The following is a 15,079-nucleotide window of genomic DNA, read 5'->3' as shown; positions in this document are numbered from 1 at the left end:
CCTGACGACTGATGAGAGAGCCCGCCGCATGGAGCTGAATCTCTGTCTCTATTGCGGTGGTGCAGATCACTACCGGCAGAGATGTCCCCAATGTCCTCAGCGTCCGGGAAACGCTCGCACCTAGGTCCGGTGGGAGAGGCCTCCCTAGGTGTGAATGCCACCTCTCCAAGATTGACTATACCCGTCTCCATCCAGACACCTACAGGGCAAGTTTTCCAGACTTCTGCCCTCATCGACTCTGGCTCTGCTGGCAGTTTCATCTCTGCTTCTTTGGTCCAAAGATGGCGGCTACCCGTGATCCAGCTAGCCCAACCCCGGTCTATCTCTTCGGTTACGGGGGAGATTCTTACCGAGACTGTGCACTGCCAGACGGCACCCCTAGCCCTCCGGGTGGGCGCCTTACATCAGGAGAGGATCTCCTTCTATGTGTTGAGCCATTCCTCCTCTAACATCCTGCTGGGCCTTCCTTGGCTGCAATTTCATGCCCCTAAGCTGGACTGGAGAACTGGGGAGGTTCTCAGCTGGGGCCAGGACTGTCATAACCGGTGTCTGAGATCTCCTCAACCCAAGTGCTCTACGAGGTCTCCTGCTAATGACAAGCCTCTAGCCGGTCTACCAGAGGACTACCAAGATTTCGGTGATGTTTTCTCGGCCAAGGAGGCGGACTCTCTACCACCCCATCGGGTCTATGATTGCCCTATAGACCTTCTTCCCGGGGCATCTCCTCCACGTGGTCGGGTATATCCTCTCTCTGTGCCCGAGACTGAAGCCATGTCCTCCTACATCCGGGAGCACTTACAAAAGGGCTTTATTCGTAAATCCACGTCTCCCGCTGGCGCAGGATTCTTCTTTGTCCAGAAGAAGGACGGTTCCCTTCGCCCATGCATAGACTACCGGGGCTTGAATAAGGTGACTGTTAAGAACCGCTATCCTCTTCCACTTATTCCTGAACTATTCGACCGTCTTCGTGGAGCTAAGATCTTCTCCAAGCTGGATCTCAGGGGAGCGTATAACTTGATCCGTATTCGTAAAGGAGACGAATGGAAGACCGCTTTCAACACCAGAGATGGGCACTACGAATACCTGGTCATGCCATTCGGCCTATGTAATGCTCCAGCGGTCTTCCAGGAATTCGTGAACGACATCTTCCGAGACCTCCTCTATGTCTGCGTCATTGTCTATTTGGACGACATTTTGGTCTTCTCCCCGGATCAGCAGACTCATGTGGCACAAGTGCGTCAGGTCCTCCGAAGACTACGGGCCAACCATTTATACGCCAAGCTTGAAAAGTGTGTTTTCCATCAGCGCAGTCTTCCATTTCTTGGCTATATCGTCTCCGACCAGGGTCTACAAATGGACCCGGCCAAGCTCTTAGCTGTCCTCCAATGGCCACGCCCTGTGGGACTTAGAGCAATCCAGCGTTTCCTTGGATTCGCCAACTATTATCGGCAATTCATCCCTCACTTTTCTACCCTGGTCGCACCCATCGTGGCTCTCACTAAAAAGAAGGCGGACCCCAGACGTTGGCCTCCAGAGGCCGAACAAGCCTTCAATAGCCTCAAGTCTGCCTTTGCCTCTGCTCCTGCCCTAGTCCGCCCGGATGTCTCCAGGCAGTTTTCTCTCGAGGTCGATGCTTCTTCTGTGGGCGCAGGAGCCATTCTCTCGCAAAGGGACACAGCAGGCAAGACCAGAACCTGCGGGTTCTTTTCTAGGACTTTCTCCCCTGCCGAGAGGAACTATACTATTGGGGACCGTGAACTCCTGGCCATTAAGTTGGCACTGGAGGAGTGGCGTCATCTACTAGAGGGGGCTAAACACCCCGCTAACATCTACACGGACCACAAGAACCTCCTCTACCTCCAGTCGGCTCAACGCCTCAATCCCCGGCAGGCCAGGTGGTCTCTCTTCTTCTCTCGGTTCAACTTTACCATCCATTTTCGTCCAGCCGAGAGGAACCTAAAGGCCGATGCATTATCCCGAGCATCCGATGTCATGGGGCAAGATGAATCTCCTCGTCACATAATACCTCCCGACCGCCTAGTACCAGTTGCTACTTCTGCTCTGCAGAGACTGCCCCCCGGGAAGACTTATGTGCGCCCCGCGCTCCGTAGACGCATCTTGAAGTGGGGGCATTCCTCTTTGGTGGCCGGGCATCCAGGAACTCAAAAGACTGGGCAATTGATCTCCCGTCACTACTGGTGGCCCAATCTCCTCCAGGATGTCAAGGATTTTGTGGCTTCCTGTGCAGTCTGTGCCAGGAATAAGTCTCCCCGTCAAAGACCTGCCGGCCTACTTTTGCCCTTGCCAGTCCCGGACCATCCCTGGCACCACATTGGGATGGATTTCATCACCGACCTACCACCATCTGCAGGCAATACTGTTATTTGGGTGGTGACGGACCGCTTCTCTAAAATGGCTCACTTCGTGGCTCTTCCTGGCCTACCCTCTGCTCCTCGTCTGGCTCAGTTGTTCTTCCGACACATCTTCCGCCTGCATGGACTTCCTCTTCACATTGTGTCCGACCGAGGCTCTCAATTTGTCTCTAAGTTTTGGCGTGCCCTCTGCTCGCAGCTCCAAGTAAAGCTGGACTTTTCATCAGCCTACCATCCCCAGTCTAACGGGCAAGTGGAGAGAGTCAATCAGATCCTGGGTAACTACCTACGGCATTTTGTGTCCAGCCGCCAAGACAACTGGTCCGACCTTCTTCCATGGGCGGAATTCTCCTATAACCATCTGGACTCGAGTTCCACAGGCAAGTCTCCTTTCTATGTGGTCTACGGGCATCATCCTCGTCCTCCTCTGCCTCTCTCTCCATCCTCTGGGGTCCCAGCCATGGAGGAGCTGTTATCTGACCTGCAGTCGATCTGGGAACAAACTCGACAGTCCTTACTCAAAGCCTCAGAACGCATGAAGGACCAGGCTGATAAGAAGAGGAGACCTGCCACAAATTTTCGTCCAGGTGACAAAGTCTGGCTCTCGGCCAAATATGTTCGACTCAAGATTCCCAGCTACAAGTTGGGTCCCCGATTCCTTGGTCCTTTTTCGGTGCTGAAACGCATAAACCCTGTCACCTACAAACTCCGCCTGCCCCCTACTATGCGGATTCCGAACGCCTTCCATGTCTCCCTCTTGAAGCCTGTGGTCCTCAACCGGTTCTCCGATCAGTCTCCGTTCTCTGTTCCACAAGCCGTCTCAGACGACGTCTACGTTGTTAAAGATATTCTGGCCATGAAAACTGTCAGAGGGAGACGTTTCTTCCTGGTGGACTGGAGAGGATTTGGTCCGGAGGAGAGGTCCTGGGAACCCGAGGCTAACATCCTGGATAAAGATCTCATCAAGGGGTTCCTGCAGGCAAGAAAGAGGGGGAGGCCAAAGGGGGGGGGGGTACTGTCATGGCCGCGGCGGCGTCCCGTGCTCCGGGACGCCGCCGCAACCGCCATCCAGCTCAGGCAGCCGCCAGGGTCCTGGTGCAGGGACCCGGCGCTGCTGTCTGTTCGGCCCCGGGGGGCGCCTCACCTCGTCCCGCTCCTCCTTCCGTCTGTGCCGGCCGGCGCGCGCGTCCCCGCCTCCTAGGGCGCGCGCGCGCCGGCTGTCTCAGATTTAAAGGGCCAGTCCGCCCCTAATTGGTAGTTGCACCCAATCACTCCCTATAAATCCCAGCATGCCCTGTCCCCTGTGTTGGAGCCTCTACATGCTTCCCATAGCGTTTGGCCCAGCTCCCTATTGTTCCTGATACCTGTCCGCTACCTGGTCCCTAGTCCTTGTTCCTGATTCCTGTCCGCTACCCAGTCCCTACTCCTAGTCCCTGGTTCCTGCTTCCCGTCTTTCTGCTGTTCCTGTGTTCAGCCTGTCACCTGCGGTACGCTTACACGCCACTGTCAGTACCTGCTCCTGTCACGCCTCGCCTGCCGTCACCAGCAACCAAGCCAGGGGTAGCGACCTGGGGGTCGCCTGCCGCAGCAAGTCCATCCCGCCTTGCGGCGGGCTCTGGTGAAAACCAGCGGCCCCTTAGACTCCGCTCCCTGGTGAGGTTTGTGCCATCGCTGGTGCCGGTCCAGTGGATCCACTACTCCGGGCGTAACACAATGTTTGCTCCATTATCTCTAGTTTTTATTAATATCAAAATTTTTGCTTTTTATAATTTTTTTTCTAATATATTTTTTAAAAATCAGCAATCCTGGTGTTTGTTTTTTTTGTTTTTTCGTTTGTTTTATTTTTTTAAATATGTTTATTTTTATAATGGGAAAATGGGGTATATTAAACTTTTATTGGGGGGGTATAAGGTTTTTTTTAATACACTAATTTTTTTTTCCACTTTTTTTCCACTGTAAAACATGCAGTCATTAGATTCCATAGCATAGCACAGATCAGTGTTATCGGCGATCAATGCGTAGAACCTGCCTGAGAGCAGACTCGATGCATAGAACGCCGAACCGACAGGAAAGAGGTAAGAGGCTTACCCCGGCCTGTCGGTACATGTGATCGGGACCCCTGCAGCCATGTGACCCGATCACTCAGTGAGAGATGCTTGTTCTGTCATTGAGTACCTTAAACGCTGCGATCGCTATAGAGTGTGGTGCTTAAGGGGTTAATGGGATGCAGCTGTGGCATCAGTAACATCAAGAAGCTGCCACTAGAGGCAGAAGTGTATGGGCTTCAAGAATATGGCAGCCGCATATATGACTACAAAAGCGACTGAAAAGCCGGTGCCATTTTGGAGTAGTCACGCATGTGCAGTAGCATTGGAAGACATTGTCACTAGAGGTAAAAGTAACCAGACTACAAGAATATGGCAGCTGCATATATGACTACAAAAGCGACTGAGAAGCCGGCGTCATTTTGGAGTAGTCACGCATATGCAGTAGCATTGGAAGACATTGTCACTAGAGGTAAAAATAACCAGACTACAAGAATATGGCAATCACTTTATATGTATAGAGAAGCCGGCGCCATTTTGGGGTAGTCACGCATGTGCAGTAGCATTAGAAGACATTGTCACTAGAGTAATTTGTCGCATCTAATTATGTTGTGTGTGATATAGCAAATCAGCAATCCATCGCATCTAATTATGTCAAGGGACTACATTGAAATACGATTGGTACTATAGCAACATAGTAATATGACGTACCTAATCATTCTGGACAAGAGATGATCCGTAATCTTGTCTTCGCCCTATATATGTTTCTATTGAATATGAACGGCATCACGATCTTACTTGTTTCCTATTTAGATATACTTTACTACTACGCCGCTGCGCATGCGCCAGATTGTTTATTAATATTGCCGACGATACTTTATATACATTTATACAAATGTTCATCATTGTTATTGCGCATGTGTTAGATCATTTACATATACTGCCGACTCTAGTTAGCAACTGTTTATGTATTCACTCTTTGAATGTGCTATTTGTACTATACTGATACTGATGGCCATTTCATGTTGGCCTGTACAAGTATACTACATCTAGCGGCATTGATGCCACAACGTATCTTGGTCTGTATGGAGAGGTCTGCTTCACATACATATGGACAGTTATGAGTTTGCAGCTCACATAGTTAGGCATACGATCCAGGGTCCCTATACAGTGTCACACTGAATGAGATTGGTAGTCATTGTGCTGCTGTCTGAGTGAGATTTCTCTATATACATATATGGTGATTGCCATATTCTTGTAGTCTGGTTACTTTTACCTCTAGTGACAATGTCTTCCAATGCTACTGCACATGCGTGACTACTCCAAAATGGCGCTGGCTTCTCAGTCGCTTTTGTAGTCATATATGCGGCTGCAATACTTTTGTAGTCTGGTAACTTTTACCTCTAGTGACAATGTCTTCTAATGCTACTGCACATGTGTGACTACCCCAAAATGGCGCCAGCTTCTTTATACATATATAGTGATTGCCATATTCTTGTAGTCTGGTTACTTTTACCTCTAGTGACAATGTCTTCCAATGCTACTGCACATGCCTGACTACTCCAAAATGGCGCCGGCTTCTCAGTCGCTTTTGTAGTCATACATGCGGCTGCCATATTCTTGTAGTCTGGTTACTTTTACCTAGTGACAATGTCTTTCAAGGCGTTATCTAGCGATACAAAAACATGGCCACTTTCCCCCTACTGTTCTCTCCAGTTTGGGTGGGGTTTTGAAACTTAGTTCCATTGAAGTAAATGGAGCAGTAGGGGGAAAAGTGGCCATGTTTTTGTAATGCTGGATAACCCCTTTCAATGCTACTGCACATGTGTGACTATTCCAAAATGGCGCCGGCTTTTCAGTCACTTTTGTAGTCATATATGCGGCAGCCATATTTTTGAAGCCCATACACTTCTGCCTCCAGTGGCAGCTTCTTGATGTTACTGCACATGTGCAGCTCTTCCAAGATGGCAGTGGACATGTTTAAGACACTCGATTATCCTGCACATGGTATGATTTTTCATCTTATCTGTAATTGCTGTAATTGTTGTATAGGTATATATATTTTGCCCCTCACCTTACTGCCCACATCCCTGAGAAAGCCGCTAGACGGCGGAATGCGTGAAAAGGGGGATTTCTTATTCCATCTGACTCTCATTCTGTTGGACTGCATATGGTGATCTTTTCTTATTTTTTTCTATTCTCCATCATTTGTGGTTATATTTTGTTTTACTGGGTCTCTGTCTAGGTAGAGATGTTGGATTTTTGTTATTGTACATACAGTCCAGAGTCAGAGTGGTAGATTAGTCCCGGCTGGAACGCCAGCAGGACTTATGGTGACATTTTAGTGTTTTTAATGTAGAGCAGTATTTGGGGTGTTGTCTCCCTCATTTTACCACTCCAGTACATTCATATATTTATGTGGTATTTTTGTATCTATGTCAGTGTTATAATAAAGATTTTAGTGATGTGCTACCATTTTTTGTGCATAGGCTTTTTTTCTTTGAGAGGTTGACTGATATGTGCGGGACTGCTCTCACTGCAGCGGTCCCACACACATCAAACCCCTTCAGTGTCAGTGTCACTTGGTATGTGCAGCAGGAAAGTATATCTATGTATTGCTGGCGTAAAGGGGTTAAAAAAAAGTTAACATATAGGCAAAATAGAAAGATGCTAACCGTATATACTCCTCCAGTTGTATACATGATATAGTTATTTGAAAAAGAAAAACTGCTCTAAAATTACTTTGAAAATAAGGAGGATTTAAGCAATCATGGTGACATGGGACACTCTATTTGATCAAATGGTTTGCTAAGAACCTCATTAGTTTTAAAAAAAATTAGACCAGTATTTTCTATTTCAAATATCTGTTTTTGTATACAACAGGGGGAGTTGTATATATTGCCTCAAAAAAATTTTTTTCAATGAAATATTTCAGTTGTAAATCTTTAAACAGTGGTTTGCAATAAATTAGAATATCAACAAAAAGTTATTTTTTTCAGTAATTCAATTCAAAAAGTGACCTCATATATTTTATAGAGTCATTACATACAGAGTGAACTTTTGCGTTTGTGTTAAAGTTGATGATTATGAATGACAGCCAAGAAAACCCAAAAGTCAGTATTTCATAAAATTTGAATAATTAACCCAAAACACCTGCAGTGGCTTCCTAAGTGTTATAAAAGGTCCCTTAGTCTGGTTCAGTATGCAACACAATCATGGGGAAGACTGCTGACTTGACAGATGTCCAGAACGTAGTCGTTCACACACTCCACAAGGAGGGTAAGCCTTCAAAAGTTCATTGCTAAAGAAGCTGGCTGTTCTCAGAATTTTGTATCAAAGCATATTAATGGATAGTTGAGTGGAAGGAAAAAGTGTTGTAGAAAAAGGTGCACAAGCAACCGGGAGAACCGCAGTCTTAATAGGATTGTAAAGAAAATGCCATTCAAAAATTTGGGAGAGATTCACAAAGAGTGGACTGCTGCTGGAGTCAGTGCTTCAGAAACAACCACATACAGTTGTCTGCAGGACATGGGCTAAAAGTGCTGCATGGGCTAAAAGAACTGGACTGTTGATCAGTGGTCCAAGGTGCTGATCTCAGATGAAAGGAAATTTTGCATTTCATTTGGAAATCAAGGTCCCAGAGTCTGGAGGAAGAGTGGAGGGGCACACAATCCAAGCTGCTTGAGGTCTAGTGTGAAGTATCCACAATCAGTGATGGTTTGGGGAGCCATGTCATCTGCTGGTGTAGGTTCACTGTGTTTCATCAACACCAAACAGTTTTTCCCCCCTCAGATTGATAAATCTTGGCCAGAGAGAAAACAGAGCTCATAAAGCACATTGTACAGGCTGTACAGAGTAAGCATTTTTTTTAATGAAGACGTGCAGAAATGTGTGTCACCATAAAATGTACAGTAGAAAGTAGGATTTAAAAACAGCTTTTCAAAAGATGTCCAGTGTGGTGTGTGCTACCGGGTGATCTGGTGCTAAACTGCCAGGATGATGTTATGTCAGTGGTTGAAACTGCTCAGCCAGCTAAAACAGCTCAGCCAGTTAGGATGTAGCTGTGACAGCAGTACTAACTCTGCACACAGGTTTGATGGTATGCCTGCTTTTAGTTTTTGTGGCTGGTTATATTGATCCCCAATGGTCGGTGACCTGCTGGGCTGTGACGGGTCCCTTGGTCTCTTATCACGGTGGTCCAGAGTGGGGAGATTACCCACCCGGACTGTCGGTGCCACCACCCACAAAAAGGGAAAAATGACCAAAGGACGGTGTAGCCTGTGTGTATAGGTGCTGGTGCAATTATCACTGAGTCCCAGTAGAATAAATAAACTAATCTTTACTGAAAATCTCTTGCAATATAAAATAAGAAGGTAATGAGTGGCTTCTGAGGTACAGGCTTCAGTTCACTGAATCTGTGCTGAGAGATGTTGATGTGCTGTGGTAGAATAGGAGAGTTCAGAGAAGTGGAGAGGAGTTTGTCAGGAGAGCCCCAACCCAATTTAGTAATGTGCTCTGCCGGAACTTGTGAGAAGAAATACTTGGAAGATCCTTGAAAGAAGAAGAATACTTGTGCCGTGTGTTGACCTGAGTGTCGCTAAACCACCTTCTGAACTGTGGGTTGCCCGTCCTACAAGGGTGACACAAGCCCCAGTCCGGGTTACCTGAGTTGAGCGAAGTGTCCAAGCATGTCCTGGTGTCACCTGTGCTGCGAGATAGAGTACATAGGAATTAGATACGACTGCTTTGCTCTATCCGGGTCAGTTCCTCTGTCTAGGATACCACCCTGCTCTTTTAAGAGAGCTAATCGGGTTGGGTTGGGGTGTTCTCTGACTTGTCCCCCTCAGCTGTTTAGCACTACATCTTGTCTGTAAGTGTAGCTTTTAGATAGAAAGTCTCTGTGTTCTCCATACGTGTCTGTCCACTACCGCAGCTGGTCTGTCCCGGACAAGGAACCTGGCATAGCCAAAACCTGGCTAAGTACAGAAGGGATGCCTGGAGGGAATCAGGAGGGAACTAAGTGATGCTACACTTCCTCTCCCCATGTGATGACTTCCTACAGGGTCTGTGTGTGTAAAAGTCCCTGTGAGTGGTGGAAAAGAGAAGTGTGCCAAGAAAAGAGAATAGAGATAGGTAGGAAGAAAAGAGCATCTCTCATTTGTGCACAGAACCACATAAGACAGTAACCCTATAGTGACTAAAGCTGTGCAATACATACAGAATGATACATAGTGACATCTAGTGGTGAAACTTACATACACCTTCATCACCATGCTACTCTAAAGTACAAGGCTTTTGTGACAGGTGCCTAGACTAGGAACACCCAGGGTAGGACAGCTCACCAGTAGCCTTTAAACCTACATTACTAATACAATAAATTATAATATGCAGAATTGGTCTACAAAATTGAGGAAGGATACAGAGGCTATTGGGCCCCAGTCATAAATCTGTAAAAGTACCCTAAACAATCATGTGCCATTTCTTATACTGGTCCATAGGATGCAGTTAACCCCCCAGGTGCCTGCATCTCTGCACTCATTAATGTGCCAAATGGATTTGACACATGCTTACACTTTTGATGAGCTCTGCCTTCTTAAGTGACCTTTAGTTTTGACAAACAGGATACATATTCATTAGATAGTATAATTTTTGTACAAAAAAACACTTTCAAATATCTCAAATGTATTTTACATGCAATTTAGTGTATTATTTTTCTATGAATTCTACATTTCAGTCCTGAAAACAAGCACATCATATCCTATGTTTATTGTCTTGACTAATGATGGCATTATAATTATCATGCAAACACAAGAGAGAAAAAACGAAAAAGCTTTGAAGATGAGACGAGGTTCTATCATTAAAACACATTTGGTGAGAACTGAATAAATATTTGAAAGCATTTTATAATAAAACACCACTGTCCTCAGCTGACATCAATCCTCGTTCTCAGGAAGCCCTGTTTTCTTGATGTTAATTCTTCTAAATAAAATATTTGCATGTATATTACAAGCATAGGCTTGGTTCACACTGTGTAAGGGGTGGAACATAGCATTATTTGCTATGGGATCCCGGACGGAGCGTACACACATCGCATACGCTCCGGCCGGGATCTGTGAAGCGCCGCAAACAACTAACAGGTCCATTATTTGCGGATAGAATTCAATGAATTCCACCCGCAGAAGGACCTGTCAGTTCACACAGTGAAGCGAGCGGCTCCAACTGCTTGCTTCACTGTGTGCTATGGGAAGCTCTGATGGGGACATATTACTCCCTATACTGTGTATATACTCAGTGGTTTCCACTAACACAGTGCAACATAGAGGAATACCCAGTACGTTATCCAATATCTGTGTGTACTGAGGCTGTCTCATGATCTACTATCTATCTATCTATCTATCTATCTATCTATCTATCTATCAAAACAAAATAAAAAGCTGAACATCCAAAGTTCATGTGGCGGGTGCTAGAAGGGTTAAGTCCCTGGCTAGGGATTCCTTAGGTAGATAGCAAAAAGTCCACAGCACACAAGCTTAGGTGGTACAAAATGTGGTTTATTCCAATAAAAATGGTTTTGTGAGAAAACCGAAACATCGCCTCTCCTGTTTTGTACACTCCTTTATTGGAATAAACCACATTTTGTAACACCTGAGCTGGCGTGCTGTGGACTTTTCACTATCTATCCATCTATCTCCTATCTATCTATCTATCTATCTCATGAATCCCTCTGGTCTGTCTATCTTATACAGGTAATTAATATAGTGTACCCTGCCGCAATCATAAAAAATATTGAGACAAAAATCAAACTACAAGGCTCAGCAAGCCTTAGGGGATCACTGAACCATTAGGCACTATGATGATATCAATATCCAAAAGTTTGCACCATATGCCCATTGCTGATGTTCTCTATATTGTTATACATATTCCTTCGCCCACAGGGAGATAACTATACCTTACACCAAGTTGGTAGACACATTACACTGCATAGAGTTGTAGTACCACAAGGCCAAGCGTAATAAAGACTGCTTGAACTAACCTGCTATTACACAAGTCCAGATCTAGAAGTCCAGTGTAGAAGACCTGCTGCATAGACCACTTGGAGCAAGTACTACTTACTTGGACTAAGATATCTGAACTTCTAAGATAGCAGGTTAGTACAAGCAGGCTTTAATCATTTGCACGCTGGGCCTTGTGGTACTACAACTCTATGCAGTGTAATGTGTCTACCAACTTGGTGTAAGATATAGTTATCTCCCTGTGGGCGGATGAATATGTCTGTAGAACTATAGTTTTGTTCTATTTTGAATTCTCTGACATTTTGCAATAGTGCACTATGGCTACTGACAATGCAGTCCTTAGGTGATCTATTTAGCCATCTATTTTTAGGTCCACCCATGCTGTGCTCTCTTTCCAATGAATTTAGCTTGAAGCAAATAATAGCGAAACTATCAATGGCTATGTATTGTATGTTATTTTTTTTTCTGGAACTGTCCAATTAGTTTTCATCCTAAAGGAAGTGTGAAAGTCTGCTGCACCCCACCAATATATGGGCTAAAACCAAACTCCAAGTGCACTACCAAAAACAAGAAAGAATATGTTTTAATGAGTAGGCTCTTTAGGAGTAGGTATAAAGTATTGGTTGAGAAATGTGTGATACTCTGATGTCAGACAGATAGCATGATTAATGTAGTTTAATAAAAGTTTTTAGTATACAGTAGATATTTACTTATAAGGGAGGACATAAAATCTACCTAAAATGAAACAATATCTAACACAGTAATTCATAAAATAGTATCTAATAATTCATAAAAAGAAGTTCATAAAAAAAGAAATTCATAAAAAATTGTACAGTTCATGTAAAATAAATTCAACTAAGTAAACTCATATAATATCCGATTATAGATGCATATAAAGCTGAACTTTGCTTTACTGTATACTCCATTTTTTTTTTAAATTAAACTACATTAATCATACTGTCTGACATCAGAGTATCACCCATTTCTCAACCAATACTTTATACCTACTCCTAGAGAGCCTAGTCATTAAAACATAGTTATCATCCTGCCTTGTACTGAATGTGAATTTTAATTATATTACAGTAAATGTACATTGTCACAGTTGCAGGTAGACTATTCTGTTCTACAAAGCGTTCCAGACTCCTGCACTTTTGGTACGGACATTATTTAGCATTAGAGATAAGCGAACCGGGTTCGGGTTCGAGTCGATCTGAACCCGAACGTTCAGTATTTGATTAGCGGGGGCTGCTGAACTTGGATAAAGCTCTAAGGTTGTCTGGAAAACATGGATACAGCCAATGACTATATCCATGATTTCCACATAGCCTTAGGGCTTTATCCAAGTTCAGCAGCCACCGCTAAACAAATGCCGAAAGTTCGGGTTCGGATCGACTCGAGCATGCTCCAGGTTCGCTCATCTCTATTTAGCATCTTTTTCTTGACAGTATCAATATCTAATTCAGAAAGTGTTTTGCAAGACAAGCTTTTAAAAGCTGTAACTTGGTAAACCAGCTAAATTTACTAATACGAGCACCCCTGTATTCGCATCCTGATCTTACTGTATCTCCTCTCCCTGCTGCCAGGATTGAGTGTGGGTGAGTGTGCGGCACTCTTCTACTCCAGTGTTCGGGCAGCCTAGATCCTGGGTGCACAGATGTAATCACTAATAACTGCTCTATAGAGATGAGTGTACTTTTTCAAAATTTGTTTAAAATTTTTGTTTGACCAAACCAAACTTTAAATGAATGACACTAAAATAGCTAAACTATGACAGCTACAGTAGTGGGACTATTGGGGCAGTTTTGCAGCAAAAATCACATACAAAATCTATTTATTCAGCAGGGATTTGGAAGTAGCCAGAAGGATAAGGAGCCCCGACATCCACAATTCCTTATTGGGTGGCCAGAGGAGGAAGAAGACATGGTGTCATGACAATTGCCTCCTTAACACCACCACATAGCTACTAAGAGGTTATCGAGTCCGGCTAGGATGAGGAGCCAGTCCCCCACATTCCACCAATGGGAAGCTGTATTGGGCCCAGATACTCAAGTAAGTGACTGGAGTGTAGAAGTCCCAAAGAGGCTGTCAAGCCATACTAAGCGTGCAGCTGTTCCAAAGAGGACGTCAAGCCTGCCTTAGCAAGCAGCAGTCCAACAGAGGCCATCAAGCCATACTGAGTGTGTAGTAGTCCCAAAGAGGCTGTCAAGGCTGAGCATGCAGCAGTTCCACCAAGCCTATCAAGCCATACTGAGTGTACAGTAGTCTCAGAGAGGCCATGAAGTCACACTGAGCCTGCAGCAGTTCCACTGAGGCTGTTAAGTCATACAGCATGCAGCTGTCCCAGAGAGACAGCTAAGCTTTCCAGAGCCCCCTCCAAGTGGCTTAGGCCCAGAATGCTGTCAGAGAGACTGGACACCCCCTCCTGTGGCAGATTGTACTCCCTGCAGTCCACCTCAGAACTATAGTAGCTGTTTCAGGGAAAAAAAGAGAAGATCGGGCAGTGCAAAGACGTCTGAAATGGCCCAACCTGGGAGAATAGTGACCTGTACGGAGAAGAGCCATGGTCCAGGAATTTACTAAAATGAGAGTATACGGCTTTGTCAAATGGGGGCTCTTTGTTTGTGAATCGCCACTCATCAAATAGGGGTACCTCCCAGGCTACTGTATATGCACGACCTTGTACACCCCTATGTGGGCCACAAGGATAACCGCTGCTGTCACCCAGATGGGTGTTTTGTCTTTGGAACCTCCTTCATCAGCGAATGAACCAGAGGTATGGACGCTTGAGGCTCTGTGTTTGACACCTTCGGCGGCTGAATCCACCTCAACAGTCCCTTCTACTTCTAAGGCAGTCCCTAAGTTGGCAGACACCATCTCGTCTTCTCCTCAAACGGCAGTCCCCAATATGACAGACACCATCTCAACTCGTCCTTTAGTGGCAGTCCTCATCTTTGGTGGCAGTCCCTAATTCAACAGAGACCATCTCAACTTTTCCTCTAGTGGCAATTCCCAAATCAGCAGACACCATCTCAACCTTTTCTCTAGTGACCATCAACAATTCGGCAGACACTATCTAACCTTCTGCTCCAGGGCCAGGGCCAAAGATGGGACAAACCATCTCACCTTCTGCTTTAGGGGCAATCTCCAAGTCGTCAGACAGCATCTCGCCTTCTCCGGTAGTGGTAGTTGTTCCCTCAGAACCAGAGGGGGAATCTTCAACCATATTGGCTGTCACTTCTACATCCACTGACTCCCAACTGTTGGTAAGCCATCATGAGGTGCATCATTAAGGTGCACACCCCGGCCGGCACCAGAAAGAGGGATCGCCCCTCTGTGACAACCTCACAGGGGGGGGGATCTCCCCACTAGACACCAGGGATAAGGCTGCAGTAAGTCTTCAGATGCGGCTGTCAACATTGACAGCTGCATCTGAAGACTTAATCAGCGGGCACGGCGATCGGACCGTGCCCGCTAATAGCCGCGGTCCCAGGCTACATGCCGCACCCGCAACCGCGGCCGTTCTGAAGTCCCCCACCCACGCAAGGACTTACGCCCTCGTGCGGGAAGGGGTTAAAGGACAATTTACAGATTTAGGCTATGTTCACACAGCGTAAAAGTACAGCCGTTGTTGCCATCGGCAACAACAGCC

General features: G+C 45.7%; 1 protein-coding gene across 3 annotated transcripts in view; it reads right to left on the bottom strand.

The window, feature by feature from the left end:
- Nucleotides 1-15,079, bottom strand: part of GABBR2 (gamma-aminobutyric acid type B receptor subunit 2) — a 505,458-nt gene that overhangs the window by 240,994 nt on the left and 249,385 nt on the right. The gene's annotated exons all lie outside the window — the stretch shown is intronic.

Source organism: Dendropsophus ebraccatus, chromosome 2 (assembly GCF_027789765.1).
Source record: "Dendropsophus ebraccatus isolate aDenEbr1 chromosome 2, aDenEbr1.pat, whole genome shotgun sequence".
In the NCBI taxonomy this organism is placed as follows: domain Eukaryota; kingdom Metazoa; phylum Chordata; class Amphibia; order Anura; family Hylidae; genus Dendropsophus; species Dendropsophus ebraccatus.
This window is presented reverse-complemented; position numbering and strand designations above follow the sequence as displayed.